Source organism: Salvelinus namaycush, chromosome 24 (genome assembly GCF_016432855.1).
Source record: "Salvelinus namaycush isolate Seneca chromosome 24, SaNama_1.0, whole genome shotgun sequence".
Classification (NCBI taxonomy): Eukaryota; Metazoa; Chordata; class Actinopteri; order Salmoniformes; family Salmonidae; genus Salvelinus; species Salvelinus namaycush.
Genome location: NC_052330.1, coordinates 6,726,798 through 6,747,354, shown reverse-complemented (window position 1 = coordinate 6,747,354; position 20,557 = coordinate 6,726,798). Strand labels below are relative to the sequence as shown.

Below are 20,557 nucleotides of genomic sequence, written 5' to 3'. Positions count from 1 at the left end.
AAAATGTAAACTAGAATTTTCATACCTGATATTTTGGAGTAGGCTTTTATTTACATTGTAAAGGCTTCCTCACAGCTGCAGAGCCACAATCTGAAAGTACATAAAATCCATCACAAGGTTTGATTACCTAACGAGCAAATAAAATTAAAAACATAAGTGACCTGCAATGACAGTAAAGTGATACTGTTTGTACTTCAAACCGTTTGTTGATTAGAGTCATGCAGAGTGCTGATGGGAGAGGCTTTTCCTTGTTGAGTCATTGAACTTTACTCAGTGACTGCATCACAAATGGCAACCTATTATCTACACTGAGTGTACAACACCTGCTCTTTCCATGACAGACTGACCAGGTGAAAGCTATGATCCCTTATTGATGTCACTAAATGCACTTCAAATCAGTGTAGATGAAGGGGAGGAGACACTTTGGTCATGTTGAGAAACTGATCTGAGGAAGGGTACCTAAAAATGTCTGCAGCATTAAAAGTCCTCAAGAACATAGTGCCCTCCATCTTTCTTAAATGTAAGAAGTTTGGAACCACCAAGACTCTTCCTAGAGCTGGCCGCCCAGCCAAACTGAGCAATCGGGGGGAGAAGGGCCTTGGTCAGGGAGGTGAATGTCCTGCAAGGAGCTTGCCCCCAATGATGTATTTGGCTATCCACACCACCCTCTGTAGAGCCTTGTGGTTGAGGGAAGTGTAGTTGCCATACCAAGCGGTGATGCAGCCCGTCAAGATGCTCTCGATGGTGCAGCTGTTGAACTTCTTGAGGATCTGAGGCTCCATGCCAGAGGTTGAAGGGGAGTTGTTGTGCCTTCTACACCATGGTGTCAGTGAGATTGGTCCATGTCAGCTCCTCTGACGTGCACGCTGAGGAACTTAAAAGCCTTTGTCCCTCTCCACTGCATCCCAGTCGACGCAGATAGTTCTGCTGGCTTAAGATATGGTCTGATGTTGGTCTATAGCTCCCTCACCTGGACAACGGACAGCTGTATCTGAAATTGCAGAATTGGAGTGTCAAAAATAACTGAGCAGTCTTTCTGATCACTAGATGTAATGTCATTTCTATGGTAAATTATCAATGAAGTCTACATTTACCTGGACTATGGACTTACAGTAAGGTCCACTACATTTGGCTAGCGACCATTGAGGCCTACAGTATTTCCTCCAAATGGCTCCTGTTCCAAAAACTAATTAAGCAAGGATGTGAAAAGGAAGCGCTGAGGGAAAGCAGGTCACAGGTCTGGATCTCATAGCCATGCACCACTTGATTAAACACCCTCTAGACTAGAGCAATTAAGAAATACTTATTTTTTAACAAGCAGCCTTCCACTCTCTAAACCGATAACACAAACCACAGACTACCACTCCCATGAGAACACATCCTACTATCCTAATGAGCGGATGAACAAAGGTTTACATAAGTGAAATGAGGCAGGAAGAAAAATAACTTGCTTATGTCATGGTGCATTGGAGTGCATTCCTGAATATTCTGTCGAGCCAGCTACAGATGGAGGGTGATGGGTACCAGACCCAACTCCACCGTCTCTGTGGGGATGTCCCAAATGGCACCCTATTCCCTATATAGTACACTACTTTTGACCAGGGCCCATAAGGCTCTGGTCAAAAGAAGTGCGCTACATAGGGAATAGGGTGCCATTTGGGACATCCTCACAGAGAAGAGAAGGTGGAGTTGGGTTCATGTAGGGTCTCCCTCCAAAGAGAAGCATCTGGAAACCAGGCCAGGGACAGTAAACATGAGATAGCTGAAACACAGATTCACAAGTGAATTCCACTTTCACTCAGCTGCATCCTGATCCTGCAAATGGTCGGCTGCCTTCACTCCCCTGGGGTTGTTTGACTGACAGATTTTGGTGGATCAAAGTGTGGATGAATCTAATTTTGCACATACAAAAATCAGTAATGTTTATAAAATGTGTTACAAAAATACAAAGCTAAACAATACTCGAAATAATTGCATCGGTTGATCGACAGACTCATTCCTTGCATCCCAAATGGCACCCTATTCCCTATATAGTGCACTACTTTTGACCGGAACCTATGGGCCTTGGTCAAAAGTTGTACACCACTGTATATAGGGAATAGGTTGAAATTTGGGACGCAACTCATACCTCTCTATTTGAATAATGACCCTCATGTCTTCATTGGTTGGTCTGAGTGAGGATGCAATGGCACAGTATCACTCATGGTCCTTTTATTGATTTCTTGTCCCCACAGGAAATATTGTGCACCATGTGATAGTTGAGCCCAGATGATGAGACTGTAATGTGGAACTCCTTCCTTCACCTATGACAAGCATCCCTACTCTACTCTTACAGTGTGCCACGGCAACCATAGGGTCAAGCCAACAGACGACAACCATCGGAAAACAGTCAGAACTCCGCATGCAGACTGTCATGGAGATGATTTCTAACCTCAGGGCACCTAACAAGGCTCTCTTCTCAATTCTGTGGGCTTTCTAATAGTATTACCTCTGGATTCTGGCTTACATCACTATGAGAAATAGCCACATGGAGTTGTATAAAAGGGGTATGCAACGTGTACTCTACAGTAGCTCTGGTTCAGGCTGTTACGTGCGGCTTGAGCGTTCTTCAATGGAAGGCCTGAAGACTCAAGCCGCACGTGACACCCTTGACCCGAGCTAACGCTGCAGCGGTTTGTGTGAGAGGACAGATACATACCGTACCAGTCAAAAGTTTGGAAACACCTACTCGTTCAAGGGTTTTTCTTTATTTTTTAAAAATGTTCTACATTGTAGAATAATAGTGAAGACATCAAAAGTGTTACACAACTGTTACGCTCTCCCTGCCTGCTCCTCTGTGTTTGTGCTTTTACTTGCAGATTGGGGACAGGTGGAGCTGATTGGGTCGTTAAGGTGACAAGTTGCACCTGGGTTTGGGATCAACTAGGAGATAAAAGTTCCTGGTGCCCAGTCCTGGCTCTCTCTCTCCGCAAGCACCATTTTGTTTTGTGATCGGCTTGATTATCTTTTTTGATTAGGCGCACCCTTCAACACATTTTACCTTCATCCATGCATCTTCATTACACACCTCACATGCCTACTTTCATACGTCACAGGTTAGTTCGGTGGAGAGAAGACCACAAAGTCTCTTTTTCCTGTATTGTCTAGAGACACTTTGTTCTGTTCCTTGTTGGGTCATCGGATTATGGAGGGGAGTTGTCTTTGCAATGTATGACAGTGAGAAGTTGAGGCAGACAACTTATCGTCCAGACCTATGGTCTTTCCCCCTGTTAGGTATAGTGGCGTGTTCCCACTGGGAGCAAGTTGTGTGTCGTTTTGTTATTTTTGTGTGGTGACAGCGGTCAAAGCAGTTGTCTCTGGAGCACATCTGTGGTTTGGGGTTGGTTACTAGCAAGCTGGTTCCTCCTTCGTGCCAGCGGGCTCTAGTGCATCAATACCTGCCGCAAAGCCACCGAAGACTAGGGTTAAGTTTAACAATAGGATTTGGGGAAACTCAAGTAATACTTATCTGTTTTTGCACTGATCTGTTCATTTGGTAGTAGCATTATGGCTTCTACTGAGGATTTTGTCCGTGTTCCTTCTGAAGAGTTGCTTATGCAGTTTACCAAGGAACAGTTTTTGAAGTTGAGTGAGTATTATCATGTTGAGATTAGTGACAAACGTCTCAAGGATCCAGTGAGGTCTATTCTGTCAGCTAATTTGCTTTCAGCTGGTATTTTGAAGGCAGAATTGAGTGAAACTAGTCCAGCTGTATTGGCTGTACCAATTGTATCTAGTGCTGGTTTGAGCAGAAAAATGAGTTACTTTTATTGCAGCGAAATCATGACAAAGATCTGGAAAGATTTAAACATCAAAAATAACTTGATTTGAAAGGTTGAAGCAGGATACAGAGCAAGCTAAACTGCGGTTGCAACATCCGCGAGAATGATGCTACAGTGTATTTTGACCGGTAGGGCTCACTCATCTCTTAGCACTACAGATGGCGATGATTACATAAAGGTTAAAACTGCTGTCCTGCATACTTAAGAGTTGGTCCCTGAAACGTATCGACAGCATTTCAGAACATTGAAGAAAGGTGAGAAACAGTCCCATCTTGTTTTCACTGGATTTGTTAACTCAATTCAATCTTTGGTGTACTGCGTCAGCAGTCACTCGTTTTGAAGCTTTGTACAACCTGGTTGTCCTGGAACAATTTAATCTGTCCCTGATCGTCTTGCTACCTAGATTAAAGTGCGGACTGCATCTGAAGCTGCTGTTTTGGCAGATGCGTACGTACTGACCCCCAAAGGCAGTTTGAGGGTCCAGTTATGTGAGCTTCGGGGCAGAGGAACCATTCAAGTGAATTTCAGTCAGCAAATTCCTTTGGTTCTGGTAATGAAGCATTTCTATCTAGATCCGAACATGTTTCATGTGGACAGAATGATGTAAGTAAAATCTGTATTATGGAAAAGGCCACTGGAAGAGCTAATGTCCTGTCCTTGGTAAAAAGGTCAGCAGATTGGCCAGCACAAATGTAAAACCTGTTGCGTTAACTGGGCCTGTTCATGCTAATCCTGTTGCTCAAAAATTGTCCGAACCTTTCAGTATTTATTATTCACCGTTTGTCAGAGGGTTGTTTCACTATTGGGATGTGCCAGTAGAGTTTCTGCGAGACACTGGTGCCTCTGAATCGTTTGTTTTGGAGTCTGTTCTGCCTTTTTGTCTGGAGACAGATACAGGAACCAGTGTCCTGATTCAAGGGATAGATTTGAATACATTGTCTGTACCCTTGCACAAATGTCAAACTTATATCTGACCTAATGCAAGGTGATGTTTACCTTGGGGTGGGTCCCTTTCTGCCCGTTGACTGTGTTCATGTGATTTTGGGTATCAACTTAGCCGGTAGTCTGGTGTGACGCATCTCCTCTGGTGGTTTCTCATAACCCATCCCATGTAGGGATTATCGCTTAAAACCTACAGAGATTCCCGGAGGTATTCTCTACATGCGCTGTGACTCATGCTATGAGCTGTGCTGACACTAGGGTCAAAACGGAACTTACACAACACAGCTGAACAGTTTGATAATCGATTAAGTAAGGAGTGCTGCCCAGGGTTACAACATTCAAGATCAGTTGTTGGTGAGGAAATGTACACCTCACAGCAAAAGTTGTGGGTGACGCTATTGTTCAGATCGTGGTTCCTTCTAAGCTTCGAGATCAAGTTTTGAAAACATGACGTTTCTGGTTCCTTAGGGGTTAGTAAAAACTTAAGATAAAAATTGTCATTTTTCTTGGCCTCGTAATCGGAAATGTCTTTCTTTAAACATCTAAACATGCCATGTTTGTCAGCTGACTGGGAAGCCTAATCAGATTTGAAGGCCAGTCTCGCTACATACAACCTATTCCTGTTACAGGCCAGCCATTTGATTATTGATGGTGTTGGACCCTTACCCTGTCCTAAAGCTGGTAGCACCTACATGTTAACTGATTTGTCAGGCTACGAGATATCCTGCAGCCTATCCACTTCGGAACATAACCACTAAGTCTGTTGTGAAGGCTTTGTCACAGTTCATCTCAATTTTTGGAATACCTAAGGTGATTCAGAGCGATCAGGGTTCCTACTTCACTTCGCACATATTTGCACAAGTCTTGCAACAAATGCATATAAAACATAATCAGGCCAGTGCTTTTCATGCGTGGAGTCAAGGGGCCCTTGAGCGTTTATCAGACTTTGAAGTCCCTGTCACGTGCGTACTGCACTGAATTAGAATGTGACTGGGATGAGGGGTTACCCTGGTTGCTACTCACTGTTAGAAGTATCACAAGCGCGCACGGGGTTCAGTCCTAATGACCTTGTTTTTGGTCATACTGTGTGTGGTCCCCTTGCTGTATTAAAGGAGGATTGGAAGGTGGTTGAACGTCCCCCAAATTTGTCATGTTAGTAGTTTCCAACACAGGTTGTACAAAGCTTGTGAAATAGCTAAAGAAAAACTAGCATCCTCTCAGGTGAGGATAAAAAGGTTGTTTGACCGGTGAGTTGCGCCGTGACAATTTAGTCCAGGGGACCAGATTCTGGCCCTGCTGCCCGTTGTCGGTTCTCCTTTTCAGGCTAAATTCAGCAGCCCATACACAGTTCAGATCGGACAATTGCCGAACCACAATCTGATTGCTACCCCTGAGCGCAGAAAGGCGAATCCGCTCTGCCGTGTCAATTTGTTAAAGCCCTATTATGCTCATTTGAACTATGTCCTAAAACTGACGTGGTTAGTCCTGTTCTTTTGGTGGAATCTGTTTATCTGAGGTGAGCCACTCCACCTTCACATACAGTGGCAGTGTGAGGAAGAGGGGCTGCCGGGCCCTGATGGTATTTTACAGGGTAGGTTGATGAATTCAGAGTTCCTTTGCAAACTTGGCGCGTTTGTTGGGTCACCTGTCTTATTGTCAAGCAAAGTTAACTGATTTGATCACTCACTTTCAGTCTTTGTTTGCTGACACCTTCTTGTACACATTTGGAAGTGCACGATATTGATGTTGGGGATGCTGTCCCTATTAAACAATGTTTGTATCGTGTCATTGGAGAAGCTATGCCACTTGGACTCCAGATTAAGTACATGCTAGTTAATAATATCGCTGTACCATCATTCTCCAGTTGAGCCTCCCATGTCTCTTGGTGAGCAAGTCAGATGTTTCTAAGATTTTGTAATGACTACCGGAAGGTTAAGTGTGACAACCTGACTGTTACCCACACCCATGGATTGCTGTCATGGGCATCCGGTGGGCCTCTATATGGTTTGTATAGTATTTGTCAACCTTTATTAGTTATGGTTTTTGATCAGTTGTATTTGTGGTTTTGTTTTTGGGTTGTTAGTGCTCAATTTATGGGATGGGGTGTTACATCCCCCCTTGCTCTCCCTGCCTCCTGTGTTTGTGCTTTTATTTGCTGATTGGGTCATTAAGGTGACAAGTTGCACCTGGGTTTGGGATCAACGAGGAGATAAAAGTTCCTGGTGCCCAGTCCTGGCTCTCTCTCAAGCACCATTTTGTTTTGATCTGATTGTTTTTTGATTAGGTGCACCCTTAAACACTTACACACATTTTACCTTCATCCATGCATCTTCATTACACCCCCCACATGCCTACTTTCATACTTCACAGGTTAGTTTTCCTTTTGTAGTTTTATACTTAGTTAATTATTGAATAAATATTTGTTACTCCTTAACTGCCAATGTGTGGACTCCCTTTGTCGCCAGGTTGTGACAACTCAATTTTAGATTCTAAGTAGCCACCCTTTGCCTTGATGACAGGTTGCACACACTCTTCCAACATATGCTGAGCACTTGTTCGCTGCTTTTCCTTCACTCTGCGGTCCAACTCATCCCAAACCATCTCAATTGGGTTGAGGTCGGGTGATTTGTGGAGGCTAGGTCATCTGATGCAGCACTCCATCACTCTCCTTGGCCAAATAGCCCTCACACAGCCTGGAGGTGTTGGGTTATTGTCCTGTTGAAAAACAAATGATAGTGGGACTAGGTGCAAACCAGATGGGATGGCGATTCGCTGCAGAATGCTGTGGTAGTCATGCTGGTTAAGTGTGCCTTGAATTCTAAATAAATCAGTGTCCCCACCAAAGTATCATCACACCACCTCCATGACTCCCAGTGGGAACCACACATGCGGAGATCATCCGGTCACCTACTCTGCGGCTCACATAGACACGGCAGTTTGAACCAAAAATCTCAAATTTGGACTCATCAGCCCAAAGGACAGATTTCCACCGGTTTAATGTCCATTGCTTGTTTCTTGGCCCAAGCAAGTCTCTTCTTATTGGTGTCCTTTCGTGGTGTTTTATTTGCAGCAATTTGACCACGAAGGCCTGATTCAGTCTCTGAACAGTTGATGTTGGTGTGTCTTATTTGAACTCTGAAGCATTTATTTGGGCTGCAATTTCTGAGGCTGGTAACTAAAGAACTTATCCTCTGCAGCAGAGAGAACTCTGGGAGGCAGTTTCATCATAGCGCTTGATGGTTTTTGAGAAGTTCTTAATGTTCTGTATTGACTGACCTTCATGTCTTAAAGTAATGATGGACTGTCATTTCTCTTTGCTTATTTGAGCGGTCCTTGCCATAATATGGACTTGGTCTTTTACCAAATAGGGCTATCTTCTGTATAACACCCAAACCTTGTCACAACAACTGATTGGCTCAAACGCATTAAGGAAAGAAATTTCACATTAACTAAAGGCACACCTGTTAATTGAAATGCATTCCAGGTGACTACCTTGTGAAGCTGGTTGAGTGCCACTTTTGTTTACTACATTATTCCATATGTGTTATTTAATACTTTTGATGTCTTTGCTATTATTATACAATATAGAAACGAGTAAAAAATTAAGTTAAACCCTGGAATGAAATGAGTAGGTGTGTCCAAACATTGGACTGGTACTGTACATATTGGGACCATCTTAACGACTGCATTCAGACTTCTCCAAAAGTTGCATTGCATGCGTGCCACTAACTTTCTCATAAAACCTGAACAGTGAATCATTATAATAAATTTAGTTTTAATAAGATTTTATGAAGAAAAAAAAAGCACTGTAAAAAGTGTTTTAAATACATTTAAATGGAATGATATAAAATTGCCAGCATAAAAAAAGATGACGCATTGCTGTTGAACCGGACTTCGTTATAGTAGGCCTAGAGTAAGGGTAGCTTACAGAGGGCTTGGGTTTTACAAATATGAAATGGGGGAAAATAAACAATTGTTACAGGAGATTAACTTCTAAATACGAGGTTCACCGGTATGAAGCGTAGGCTACATGATGGGCATGTAGCCTACGTCATGGAAGGGGTTTTACGCACGTCCAAAGCATAGCTAAAATAATTTAGGCCTGCTTATAAAAAATAGATAGTTAAAGGGAACGTCAGCTCACTGTTTTGCTTCTCACAAACATGATATTTGAATAAAGCTTTGGTGATTTAAGATTCATTTCCAAGCGGTCTCACGAGCCAAACACTTTATCGATGGTCTTGACAGGACAAAAAGAAGACTTATTCAAATAAAACAAGTGGTGGGAAAGGTGTAATGTTTATAAATATGAAATATATAGGCCCCAAATCACATGTTCCTTGCGTGTCACAGCTGGATAAGTTGCGACTCTGCTGTCAAAATGTATGCCATAACCAACTGTTACCGCTAAAACCAGCTCTTGGTTGGCCTGAAATATCCCAACCAGTGCTGCCTGAAATTAGTACTTTGGATCATGTTAACATGCCTCAAATATTTCCACCCTTCCCATCTGAGCGCAAGCATGGTGATGTTTGACAGGTAAATTGTCAAACCTGGCATTAGGGCTGGAAAATAAGGAAGTCCTGAGGACATATGAATAAAAATATATATTCCCTCGTTATTTCGATCACTAAATAACAAAAGTAATTTTGTACGATCACAAGATAGCTTGTTACATAAAACAGGCATCGAGGCATTGTTACTTTTCGATTGAATGTTAGAATGGGCTAAACGAGTGCCTTAAACGACAGTGTGTTATGATCGTTGGTGCCAGGCGCGCTGGATCCAGTATCTCAGAAACGGCCGCCCTCCTGTGCTTTTCACTCACTACAGTGTCTTGGGTTTACCGAGAATGGTGCGACAAACACAACATCAGCTCCAACCTGTGGGTGAGAACAGCTTGTTGATGAGCGGGAGGTTGAAGAAGGGCAAGTATCGTGCAAGCTAACAGATGGGCCACAAACAGACAAATAATGACGCAGTACAACAGTGGTGTGATCCTGGTCATGGATGGGGTGTTGCAGCAGAAGACCACACCAGGTTCAACTCCTATCAGCTAAAAACAAGAAGAAGCGGCTCCAGTGGGCACACGATCACCAACCCCGAATAATTGAGGCGTGGAAAAACTTTAACTGGAACATTACAGCGAGTTCCATTTACTTGAGTCCCCAGACCTCATCCCAATAGAGCATCTTTGGGATGAGATGGAATGGGTGGTTCACAGCATGAATGTACCGCCGTCCAATCTGCAGCAATTGCGTGATGCCATCACATTAGCAAGGACCAACATCCCTGTGGAACTTTTCAGGCTGTTCTGGAGGGAAATGGGGATCTGACCCGGTACTAGACTGGTGTACCTAATAAACTGGCCAGTGAACGCATCTTTCTATTACGTGTGGGAATAGTTTGGAACAGATTTCCAAAATTAAAGTAACTTGGGGCTGGTTTGCTGGTGTTTTTACAGTATTTAATGCCCAAAAATAAATAAAATAACATAGGGGGGCAAATATCAATCAAATTCCACTTGCGGTCCACCATTTGGGGAACTCCGCAGTATGCTCTAAATGGTCATTTATGTTAAGAATCCAGATAATCAGGCACAGTTGTCAAAGGATGACCCATGTATGCAATATCAGCTGGTTATGTTTGCAACAATTAACTTGAAAATTCAAATGGTTTGTCATTATTTGAGAGTTCATAAATTGATCTCCTACTAGACCGATAAATGGTTTTGGTCTATTCGGGTCAGGAAAATATTCAATATCAATTTATTGGGAAAAACAAATGAGAATTATAAAATAATTATATAATTCATTGACTTTTAATTAATCTCCTGAATTGAATCAGACATTAGCTATAGTATGAATGATACTATTTGCCACAAATAAACGTTTATCATATTTTATGTAATCACGTATTTTCGCTTCGCAGTACGCAAGTTTGTAAAAACTTTCTGACTTGGGTGTTTAACGTCGGGCAAGCCATCTTTTAATATAAAACATAGTTATATATGGAGAAATAACCTATAGAAAACGCTGATATATTTGTGCTAGTTTTCTCAGCTAAACTGTTAGCTTCTTCAGCTTCAGGGAGACGACCCAAAATAGCTGACACACTGGTTGTTTTCGGTCAGAAGCCATGATGGCGTCGAGCTACGACGCGAAGGAGGAAGGCGGAGGAAGGCGGTTACATCGCCGTACTTGTGGGACCATCAATAAAAGTCCGATAACACAGCGTTTTAACAACAACGATTACCTGCTTGGCAACCCATTCTGACAGCAGGCACAGTTCTCCCAGCTTTCTTCGTTATCCGTCTCATCTAAATCCCCATTGGTATAGGACTCTACGTCACGTCTAACAACATCAAGGAGTTTGAGGTAATGGGGCAGGTTGTCACTAGTTACCACTATTCTGGGTACCAGTCTTTAGCTAACATTCCACTCCTTGCCATTGCCAAGGTGACTGACCATTCGGCAAATTCAACGTGCAACTTGATTTACGGCGGAGTTGGTTGTTGGAAATAACATTAAAGTAATATTTTTCATGACCACATGTGGAGCCTCGAAATTAGAATTGTAAGTAAAAAACATTTAGCTGTTAGCTAGGCAAGTTGTTGTATTTTGATGCTTAAAGTGGCACTGACAGCGTTTTAACTACTTTGCAGATATGAAACAATCATATCAGTCAAAAATATCATTCTCAGTATGCTTAAACCAACTTTATAAGCGGTTTTAAAAATGGATTGATTCAAAATGCCATTATACAGTATAGAGTAAGGCATTGTTGGCAGAATATATGGATGCAGTTAAATGCATGATTAACATAATTGACCAATGCATTTCTTGGTAGTCCAATATAAATATTGCTATCAGGTTCTAAATCACAGCTGGCCAGGTACATTGTTTACTGCCTCCACCCATTCAGGATGCACTGTTTCAGTTTCAATGACTCAATATTATTTTACAAAAACGGACGATTTTAACTAAGGCTGGAAATGTCAATGCGATGATCGCAAGTCGTTCATAACGTGGCTAATGGGCTAGCGCACATGTGTCAAACACAAGGCCCGCGGGGCGAATAGGACACACAAACAAGCATAAATTAGTAATTTACTTTATGAAATTACATCCTGATGCGCTCACGTAGGTGAATTCAACTTCAATTGCACTGCTTTCGTGCGTGCATGCAGTGGAGGGAAAGTGTAGACAAATGCAGTCCTAGCCAGGCTACTAAAATGTTGCAGTGTGTCATCGATATTTTAAAGCTTGACAATCAATAACCAAAACTAAACCTGCAACAAAACACCATGAAAAGGAGAAACATGTAGGCCTTTTACAGCAATATTTGAGGAGTAACCTAGGCAGGCAGCAATGCTGCATTCAACTACACCAGTGATCCATGTAGTGGAAACATTTTTTCAAAAGTTCAAATGTTACAACAAAACTATTGTTATGTTTTTATTTGGAATTATTAATTATTTTTTGATTAGGGTCGTAGCATATTATACACATCTGCAAACATAGCAAAGGCTGGACTAATATTTATTTTGTTTTAATATGCAAAAATGCTATATACAGCCTCTTATGTACATAAGTGGACATTATAAAGGGCCATATAATTTCTAATAAATCAATGGCCAGTTTGGGTCGCAGTTGCACGACCCAAAAACAAATAGGCTATATCTGGCTCGCGAATTCAGTGTTTTTTTTCCTCCATAACCCCGTGCGATGATTGAGTTAGGCTAGCTCAGGGGTGTCAATCTATTTATGTAGCTATTTATTTAGCAAGCTTTTAACACAGAGCCTAACTTTAGTTAGCTAGCTGCTGGGAGGATGTCATTGGAAGAGTGGGTGAGTGACCAACTTTTTCCCCTCATATGTTTTTTCGGTGGCTACAGCTAGAGATGCAGGTGTGATTTGGTTAGCTAGCAAGAAATGTGAATCGCTTTGCTAGCGATGCTGAACTTGAACGACTGTTATCCATAGTTAGCATACCTCTTAGTTGTCAATCAAATGTATTTGGCATTGATCAAATGGTCAGGCAGGCAAGTTCCCATTCAGTTGTCAAAACGTGGGTTGGGACAAGAATGCATTTGCAGGCAGGATGCAGAAGGACGAGCAGGCTATTATTCCCAATCGTTTCAGTGCAACTTTGACGGCGAACTAGTGGAAAAGTTTGAGAGCTTATCTAATTATCCCTTTTTAGATTTTAGCTGATCTCACTTTGGCTAGCATTAGTTGTTGATGTGTATAGGCAACTGAGGGAGAAGCCTACCTTCATGTTTTTATAATCAATAGGACTGTGAAGTTCCCAAATATAAGAGGACTCCCGTGGTATAGACATGTTTGCAGAAATCATTCAGATTGCTTTTAGCGAATACATTCTAAAGTTGCGCTGTTGCTACTGCCTGTAAACACACAGTCCAGTTCAAAGTGAATGTCAGGCCGGTGTAGCAAATTGATATTTTTGATATTTGCATATAGGCCTACTGAAGCTCTGATTGGCTATGGGTCACCGGTCTGCGTAGAGTACGGCCCTGGACAAGACAGGTTTTATTTACTGAAGTGTCTTCATTTTGCAAGAGCATGGCCACTTTCTCACTAATACTATATCATCTTCACCAATGCCTTACTAATAGTAATTCCCAAACATTCTATGAATTTGTGAAAATGACCATATCTAAGTGCTCTCCTCAGAAGATTTTAAAAAGGGTGTCATTTTTCCTGGAGGTGTATATGAACAGATTTTTACAAGATTTCATGTTGCCAAAACGCTATCAGTTCCACTTTTAAATCAAAGCATGAAGGTTTGATGGTTGGAATTGCAGTATGTATTTAGGTTGAGAATTTAGATGTTAACTAGCTACTTTTGACAGACTGGTTACCTCTGTTCTCCTCAAACTCATTATAGAATGTTCATATTTGAAAATGGCAGAAAGGCAAATCTGTTTAACAATGAAAAGGAGTGGAATGTTAGCCAAAGAGACTGGTACTCAGGCTGTTGCCACAAAGTCAAAATTGGCTATAATTGTAAGTCATAAAACCCCCCAGCTTTTTTTGTCTTAATTTAAAGTTGCAATATGTAACTTTTGGGCAACCTGACCAAATTCACATTGACAGATCTATAACATACATTTATTATTGAAAGCAAGTTAAGAAGCGGTAGATCTGCTCTATGTGCGCTATTTCTATTAGAGGTCGACCGATTAATCGGAATGGCCGATTTAATTAGGGCTGATTTCAAGTTTTCATAACAATCGGAAAATTGTATTTTTGGACACCGATTTAAACATTTTTTTTTTTAAAATCCTTTATTTAACTAGGCAAGTCAGTAAAGAACACATTCTTATTTTCAATGACAGCCTAGGAACGGTGGGTTAACTGCCTTGTTCAGGGGCAGAACGGCAGATTTTTACATTGTCAGCTCAGGGATTCAATCTTGCAACCTTACAGTTAACTAGTCCAACGCTCTAACCACCTGCTTTACATTGCACTCCACGAGGAGCCTGCCTGTTACGCGAATGCAGTAAGAAGCCAAGGTAAGTTGCTAGCTAGCATTAAACTTATCTTATAAAAACAATCAATCAATCATAATCACTAGTTAACTACACATGGTTGATATTACTAGTTTATCTAGCATGTCCTGCGTTGCATATAATCGATGCGGTGCACATTCGCGAAAAAGGACTGTCGTTGCTCCAACGTGTACCTAACCATAAACATCGATGCCTTTCTTAAAATCAATACAGAAGTATATATTTTTAAACCTGCATATTTAGTTAATATTGCCTGCTAACATGAATTTCTTTTAACTAGGGAAATGGTGTCACTTCTCTTGCAACAGAGTCAGGGTATATGCAGCAGTTTGGGCCGCCTGGCTCGTTGCGAACTGTGTGAAGACTATTTCTTCCTAACAAAGACAGCCAACTTCGCCAAACCGGGGATGATTTAACATAAGCGCATTTTCGAAAAAGGCACAATCGTTGCACGACTGTACCTAACCATAAGCATCAATGCCTTTCTTAAAATCAATACACAGAAGTATATATTTTTAAACCTGCATATTTAGCTAAAAGAAATCTAGGTTAGTAGGCAATATTAACCAGGTGAAATTGTCACTTCTCTTGTGTTCATTGCACGGAGAGTCAGGGTATATACAACAGTTTGGGCTGCCTGGCTCGTTGCAAACTGATTTGCCAGAATTTTACGTAATTATGACATAACATTGAAGGTTGTGCAATGTAACAGGAATATTTAGACTTATGGATGCCACCCATTAGATAAAATACGGAACGGTTCCGTATTTCACTGAAAGAATAAATGTTTTGTTTTCGAGATGATAGTTTCCGGATTCGACCATATTAATGACCTACGGCTCGTATTTCTGTGTGTTATTATGTTATAATTAAGTCTATGATTTGATAGAGCAGTCTGACTGAGCGACGGTAGGCACCAGCAGGCTCGTAAGCATTCATTCAAACAGCACTTTAGTGCGTTTTGACAGCAGCTCTTCGCTGTGCTTCAAGCATTGCGCTGTTTATGACTTCAAGCCTATCAACTCCCGAGATTAGGCTGGTGTAACCGATGTGAAATGGCTAGCTAGTTAGCGGGGTGTGCGCTAATAGCGTTTCAAACGTTACTCGCTCTGAGACTTGGAGTAGTTGTTCCCCTTGCTCTGCATGGGTAACACTGCTTCGAGGGTGGCTGTTGTCGATGTGTTCCTGGTTCAAGCCCAGGTAGGGGCGAGGAGAGGGACGGAAGCTATACTGTTACACTGGCAATACTAAAGTGCCTATAAGAACATCCAATAGTCAAAGGTATATGAAATACAAATCGTATAGAGAGAAATAGTCCTATAATTCCTATAATAACTACAACCTAAAACTTCTTACCTGGGAATATTGAAGACTCATGTTAAAAGGAACCACCAACTTTCATATGTTCTCATGTTCTGAGCAAGGAACTTAAACGTTAGCTTTCTTACATGGCACATATTGCACTTTTACTTTCTTCTCCAACACTTTGTTTTTGCATTATGTAAACCAAATTGAACATGTTTCATTATTTATTTGAGGCTAAATTGATTTTATTGATGTATTATATTAGGTTAAAATAAGTGTTGATTCAGTATTGTTGTAATTGTCATTATTACAAATAAATAAATAAAAATCGTCCGATTAATCGGTATTGGCTTTTTTTGGTCCTCCAATAATCGGTATCGGCGTTGAAAAATCATAATCGGTCGCCCTCTAATTTCTATGTTTCCCGTTAAGTTTAGATTTTGCGTCTTACTTTTGGTTTTGTACACCAGCTTCCAACAGCTGAAAATACAACATTTTTGGTTATGGAAAATATTTCACTGCTGTTTGATGGACAATGATTCTCGACACTATACTTGCTTGTTTAGTGTAGAGATTTGTTGCAACAGTCTGCTGCAACCTGAATGCAATACGCAACATCCGGGACTAGCATTCCTAGGCATTAGCCACTCTAGCATGGTTTTGGAAAATGGTGTTTCATAAAGAAAGCATATTTTCCCAGTTCCCCCTCACCATTAAATATAGTTTGAGTAAATTGACACCTTGGCAGCCTGAATGGAGAATGTTTTAGGTATGAACCGGTCCACCAGGGATATGAGTGAATTGTCTGCTGCATACAATGCGTTTGGACTGTAAAATGAAACTACTCATTATCGCCATCTGCCGGCCTTTGGGATAACCAGCAACCTGCTCCCATGTGTAGCAAGCTAGCTACTCAACAAGCCCAAAGAGAAGGGGTCCCAAACTAGCTACAGATTGTAACACCAGATAATTTGATTTAACCAAGAACATTTGGTATCCATTATCCTGGGAGTTACAGGTTAGGTACTGTTTGGTGTAGCAAAGCACATGTTTGACCAACCTTAACTCGATGATACTGTTTTCGTCCTCGAGTCGTGGAAACAGGAGTTTAACAAAATGTCTGTCCAGTTGCAGGGGTCTGTTTTGAGTTTGGAAAATGCTCCATTATTAAAATATATACAGTATATATATATGTTTTGCTCTATGAAGTAATCCAACAATGTGTACGCCGCCATCTTGTCTATTTCAAGTTCTCTCATTGATCGAGACAGGTCTCTGTCATCATGACATATGGCACTTTGGGGTGGACCCACCTGTCTAAATCGATGAGAGTAGACTTCAAATAGACAAGATTGCGGAATGCACGGTTGGATTACTTCATGGAGCAAAACTTTTGAATTTACATATTTGCTTGTTTGAACCTTTTGCCAATTTTAGCATCAAAATATGTGCCATTCACTTGTATATATGCTTCTACCACTGTCGTTTTAAATGATTGTTATCAATAAAGAATATAAACTTGAACAAGTCCGATCAAGCTTATGTATTTGACGCCAGGTGCACCATTAAAATAATGTTAATGGCTCTCATCATTCCCCCAGAGGCAGCAGATTGCTAGCTATTTGGAAATGATGTTTGGATGTACACATCACATCTAATTACAGATTGATTATACTGGGACTGAGAAGTCCAGCCCATGCTTCGACTGCTCCCAGAGCTTTAGTTGGAACAGCACAAGACAATGCACCTGTGCACTGCCCATCTCTGGAACAGCCTTTTGAAGTAAGTCTAAAGCATGACGTCTCAATCACTCAGTTTGTGCTGTATTCATATGTTGCACCTCTGTCACTCGGTCGCGTCATGCCATTGTTATGAACTTTCTCGAGCCGCCCTCTACAGGTGATGCCATAGCTGTGCCCTAAAGTCGCGATAAACCCAGTCTTTCTGGACGGAGGCTAACTACTGTTTTGTCTAAATTACACTAGTGCCAGGAAATACAATGACATTGTTAAAGTAGTCCAAATATTTAGTAGGAAACAACTTTGCCAGCATTATCATGTCGCAAAATTTACTTCAGACAGATGACCGTGTAGTCATTAGCTAGCAAAGTTTGTCAAAAATAGCTAGCAATGCTTATACTGCATATAAAGTCAATCTGGCGACATCAAAATATGTTTTTCCTACTAGTTATGTCTCCTTTTGAATGTCATATAGTTCCAAGCCGTTGTAATGCGCTTTTAAAGAAATCTTCATCCGCGCTCATTGATGCATTGAGCAGAATGCTCAGTCGGACATCAGTCCAAAATGAACAATATTGTAACGAAACATGCAACCCATGAATACAGGTACCCTTCAATTGAAAATGGATCATCATAAACATCTAATAGAATTTTGTCTCAACAGAGCAATGTCTTCATGTATTATTGCCTGTTCAACTTCTACCAATATCACCGGCGCTATGTCAAGTCCAGGGATGATAGCCAACTGAATGGGGACCCCACCTCTCTAATGGTACATGAACAGGGGTTCTGTACCAATGTAACATTTTGACACTGCATTCCTGAATATCTGCAATGACTTTTGACTGATCATCATCAGCTTTACGTGTTCAGTTATTTGACATATCCCTCAAATTGTCAAGATGTCATGTTCTGTGCTATGACCTACATGCAACATTACCTGTCTGCTTGTAATGTCCACAGAACCCTAGTAAGGAGTGTGAGCCTTACGCTCGCAATGAAAACATGCCCATTGCGCCATGTGGTGCCATCGCCAACAGCATTTTTAAGGGTAAGACAGTTCTGTCCTTTTTTAGGTCAGAATTACAAGGATTGCAATAAGAGCAGCTCCGTTTAATCAGGATCTCTATCCTCAGACACTTTGGAGCTGTGTTACATTGACCCTAATGGCACAAGAATCCAAATTCCTCTGATGGGCATCGCTTGGTAGACAGACAAGCATGTGAAGTTCAGGAACCCAGGAGGCAACCCCAACCTCACAAGTGCTTTCCAAGGTAAGCAAGCATTCAGAAGAATTGTTATCATTGAAGTTGATAAGGAGTCTCACTGTCTTTTCCTAGGAAAGTCACGGTAATTTCCTCCCCCAGGAACAACCAAGCCGATCAACTGGCGCAAGACTGTCTATGAGCTGGACACAGACGCTGAAAATAATGACTTCATCAATGAGGACTTTATTGTGTGGATGCGCAAAGCTGCCTTCCCCGTCTTCTGTAAGCTGCACCGTATTATCCAGAAGAAGAACAACGTGACGCCGACTCTTCCCCGGGGCAACTACACCCTGGAAGTCACCTACAGTATCCTTTCACAGGCAGCTGTTCAAATGATACAGATTTACAGGAAGTTTGGGTTTGTGGAATGATGGCTTGTGATGTAGTAGTCTTTTTTTTCTCCAAATCAGTCATTGTCATAATAGGTCAGACAGACCAGGTCGATGTCCAGCCGTGTGCAGTAGGTGGCCGTTCCTTCACTTGCTATAACAATAGGTACCACCTGCTGGATGTAGATGGATGCTGGCTTTCTTTGTCGTTTCCACTAATATAGACTAACATATTCATAATGAGTCCACATTTTTTTTGTATGATACGTTAAGATCCTTATTGCTACAGAGTTCTTCGGTTAGTCAGATGTTAAATGGGTCTGAAGTTTAACATTTTTTTCAACCTTAATGAGTGGATCCCAGACTATCCTGTTTGTAGCTTTGAGGGGTGGAAGCGTGTGATCCTGAGTACCGTCTCCTAGATGGGGGGGCAAGGACCTTTTCCTGGGCATCGCCTACATCACTGTGGGCTCCGTCTGCTTCTTCCTGGGGGTGGTCCTCCTCATCCACCACAAATATGGCAGCCGCAACCACAGCGCTGATATCCCTAACTAAAGATGTCCTATATGCATGTTGCATGCTGGCTAGCAGAGGAAGTGAACATAACCAGTAGCTAATTTCAAGCTCTGGTGGGACCCTTGTGCCTGGCTTGTGTACTGTATGTAAGAATGGGCTGCTTGTCAAAAGTGCTGTGCAAGTATTGGATGAGTAAAGATGTCAGGGGAAAGTTGCGATAAAGTGGAAGTTCTCTCGTATTTATTTTTCATGGTCAAAGCTATGCAGTTGTGTACTGTAGGCAGTTTTGCTGTCAAGTCGTTGTAGTGGCAGTAAGTTGAAATTGAATGACGCTACATCGACGTGAAAATTCTATTGGAGATCAGTTTAAATGCAGAAATATGTGTATGTCAGTCATAGATGTTTAGTTCTAAATGAATAAATTATTAAAAGAATGTTTGAATACAGTCAAGCAAATCTGAACTTTCTGTTAGGCTAGAATTGCTTCAAGTTAAGGCTATAGACTTTTGGTTTTTCGTACAAGTGTTATGGAATGCTTGCGTTGTATGTACTTCTATTCTCAGTATATATAGTAATGATGTTTAGCTGCCTGGAATATGCGGAGCTTGAGTCAAGTTTGTCATATTACACAACCTTGAAAATGACTTTCTTTTTCAGGGACCAAAGCTTTATTCGTGTACAGTAGCCTGGGTGACAGTCTCTCTGCTCTCTTGCCAACTCCTTATGGAATTGTCATGCCAAACATGTTTGGCTTGACAATGGAGTAGGGAAGAGCACAAACAGATCTGGGACCAGGCTACTGTTCATGTTAGACTATGTAAAAACCTACATATTCGTTTTCTTACTAAGACTGCTGCAAATTGAAATATGTTTTGCACTTTAAAGTTGCCATGGATTTATTACCTGGAGATTCTATGTCTGTTGCTTGACAAATAAAATGTCTGAACAACTCATAATTTTGTTTAGTCACCTGCTTTTATTTAGAAATGTTTTGAGATGTACCTTTGTTGTGAAATGGAAAAAGTGAATACGTATACAAACAAATCATTTGTCAATCTTGAGGCAGTTTTTATTTTTTATTTATTTTTTAGCCCAGAAATAG

General features: G+C 41.3%; 1 pseudogene; it reads left to right on the top strand.

The window, feature by feature from the left end:
- Positions 1-10,901: 10,901 nt before the first annotated feature.
- Positions 10,902-20,326, top strand: LOC120019533 (annotated as a pseudogene).
- Positions 20,327-20,557: the final 231 nt, after the last annotated feature.